We start from the raw sequence: 3,715 nt of genomic DNA, 5'->3' as shown, positions 1-3,715 counted from the left end.
TTTCTGGAATTATTTTTATTGGATAGTATGGAAAAAATTAAGCAATTTACTTTTTTACAGAACTCAATTTCGATTTAATTTGTATTAGTTATGATTTTTTGAATTTTCGAAAAATATCAAGAATCGTGCATGAACACACGCGCGCGCGGACGAAGGGCAACTTTCGGACAACACGCGTTCAGACACGGTTTCTTGTTTGAAACTGAGCTTCCGCGTGTGGAGAGGCTGCTTGCAGCCTTCTGCGCCGAGTTTCCTCGCCCATGCACTCCCTGTTGCGCGCGCGGACAGTAAGCAATGCATACTGTCCGTACAGCTCACATTTTTTTTCGTTTTTCTTCGATTTTTCATGCTATTTCATGGATTGAACTTCCAATTTTTTGTGTAGTTTTGTATTTAGACATTTACTATTCCTAATTCAATTCTAAATATCATAATTAAATTAATTAATTTTTTTTAAAATTAATTCATGATATTAGTGTAATTTGAATTTAAAAATAGTAAATATCTATCTTTTTTGCTTAATTATCTACCTTATTTTTAAATTTGATTATATCTTATCTAATTGTTAAATTTAAGGTCAGATTTTAAATTTTTAAATTAAATATTTTTTCTAATAATTTGACCTTATTTTAATTTAAAATAAGATAACTATAATCATGTAATTTTAAATAGAACTAAGATATTTTGCTAACTTTTTAAATTTGTTATTTTATTTATTTAAATTAAATCATAAATCTAAAAAAGATATTTATTTATCTTTTTTTATTATTATTGAATATTTAATTTATAAAATAACATTAAATTTTTAAAAGTAGTTAGCAAATTTTGAAATGATATTTAGGTTAGTTGAAACCTAATTTTTCAAAATTGTAGGTTTAATTTTAAATATTATTTTATGAATTTCGAATATATATATATATTTTATTTTATTATTATTTTTTTCGAAAATAAATTTTTTTGTTTATTTTATTTAATTATTTTTTTTTCGAAATTTAATTATTTAAAATTAAATAAATCCTACATCCAACTATCGAGCTAACCTTGTTGCAGGAGTATGTCTTTTTAGCTTGTTTGTAAGTTTTTAAAACCTATTATTGCTGGATTGCAAATAGCCATGGTTAACTTGTTGACAAATCCAATGATCTGATTTTAAATCATGGCTCCCTTGGTCAAGTAAATAATTTGTAACAGGTAATTTTCGCAATCTTCTTTCATCTGTGTATGACCTACCAACATGATAGGATCCATCCAAATTGTGTTCCTGTGTGAGCCTATATGTTTAATTTTGTTATAGATGCATATAGGTTGTTGTTGCTAAATAAAATATCATAGTTTTTGATAGATTTTATTTAGGCCCATTTAGTTTTGGGCCTATTCAATTAATAACAATTGTTCATTTTAAGGTTAAATTCCTCTCTTTTGGGCCTTGTGTGAGAGTTGGGAGCCATAGAAGTGGGTATGACATACTGAACCCAGCACCCCCTCACATGAACTACCCCAATTGTGAAGGCCCATTTGCCTGATTTGAATAACTGTACTAGGTTAATTAAATTAGTTTAACCTAATAAAATTGATTAGCAACATAATTAATTTCATTTATTTTGAAATTAATTTAAGAAAACCATAGTTTAAAGAATTTTATTCTAAGCTAAACTATGTGTATTTTCTTGTATTTAATTAAATATTGAATTATAACCAACTAGATTCTTTCTGAAGCTTAATTTAAATTTTTCATTAAATATTCCTATTTAAGTTGAAATCTTGTTATCTCTAACTAATCAACTTAAATCTGAATATCTTTTGAATTTCAAATTTCAAAATTAATTTGAGGAATTTTAGGAATTGGTTATTAAGATTCTTTAGATATTTTTTAAGTTGATATTTTTTCAAATATTGACTTAAAATAGAATATTTTTCAAAATTAAGTGGTTACAACTTAATTTTGTTTTTTTTAATTAAATCTAATTTGAAAGATATTTAAGTTGATTTTTTAGATTCTTCTAAACAACCTAAATAAGATATTTTCAAATTTGTTCCATTATTTTCGAATTTAAATAATAATTAAAATTTAATTAAAGTTGATTTTTTATTTAAACCAACTTTAATTTGTAATTTTTCATTATTAAATTATGGAACTGATGATTAAATAAAATACATATATTTTTTTTTTTAAATATTGAGCTTTAATAAAAAGATATTCGATCTCCATTGTTTGTTTTACAAAAGTTAAATTTTTTTCAATATAACCTCGAGACGCTAGACTTTGTCCCCCTATGGATGGTTATTCGTTGAAAACTTTTAACACCGTAAGATCTCATTTGATAAGTGTTTTGTGAGTTTTCGTCTCTATTAGACTCTCCCCTACGGTGACTACTTAGAGATAAACTCATAAAACATGAAACAATGGTGGAAGCTCATAAAATGCGAATAACCTTGACTCTCGCCTACCGGGACAACGTTGGATTCTCATTTTGATCGAATAAAAGGTTGCTAAAATGGTTTTATTTTAGATAAGCTGACTACTCTATTTAACTAATGTTATCTTTGACTCTCGCCTACCGGGACACTATATTTCATTATGTTGGAACCCTTGGAAAATAAACTATGTTAGATTTAGTATTTTTATAACATATGTGATTATTTGTTATTTTCTGAACTTGTGTATGAATTTGAACCAAAATCTTACTTCTGTTTTATTGATGTGTTGTAGTTCTAATAACCCTCATCCCAATCCACTCCTAGTTAATATCTTAGCAAATGAACTTGAAGTTATAAACTCCTTGTCAGAGTAATACTTCCCATATGCTCATGATGAACATAAAATTCCAGAAAGCAGGTAAGCTGGGATTCGTTCACTCTGAAGATCAAATAGTTCATAACTCCATAAATCCTACTATTTCAAGCTTAGTTGAGAAGATAAGAGAAAGTGATTCCACTTCCTCAAGTTATACTTCACAGCAAATTGTACCAGCAAGAACAACAAATCACAAACGAATAAGCAGTGATGCTTTAGTCTTCGAATCATCTGTTTTAGAGAATGATAAATCCATTTGGATTCTTGATTCTGGGTCTAAAAACCATGTAAGTTGTTCATTTCAATTTCTTAAGAATTGGAATTATTTGAAATCCGGAGAGTTGAAACTTAAGGTTGGTAATGGCGAAATGGTTTTGGTTAGAGCTAGAGGAAAAGCCAAACTGAAGTTTCAAAATAGAATGCTTACAATTGCAACAATACAAATTAGATTTTTCGAGTTCTGGTTCTACCATTTCACGAAATGATATTCATATTTGTGTTGCATCGATGGAATAGGGGCTTTATGTTCTTAGACCAGAAACACCATTTGCCTTACATAACGAACTTTTTAAAGTAGCTAAACCTAGAAACCACAAAAAGCAAAAGATCGATGATGATAATGTAACATATCTATGGCATTTACGTTTAGGTCACATAGGCTATGACAGACTAAATAGGCTAACCAAAGACGGTCCATTGAAAAATGTCGTCTTAGGTGAGTTACCTGTTTGCGAGTCTTTCCTAGAAGGAAAGATGACCAAACGTTCTTTCTCTGCAAAGGGAGAGCGTGCCAAGCAACCCCTAGGGTTAGTGCATTCAGATGTTTGCGGACCTTTGAATATAAAAGCCCGAGGTGGTTATGAGTACTTTGTCACGTTCATTGACGATTACTTTAGGTATGGACATATTTACCTTACGCAT

This window comes from Cannabis sativa, chromosome 5, assembly GCF_029168945.1.
Source record: "Cannabis sativa cultivar Pink pepper isolate KNU-18-1 chromosome 5, ASM2916894v1, whole genome shotgun sequence".
In the NCBI taxonomy this organism is placed as follows: Eukaryota; Viridiplantae; Streptophyta; class Magnoliopsida; order Rosales; family Cannabaceae; genus Cannabis; species Cannabis sativa.
Note: the sequence above shows the minus strand (reverse complement) of the source record.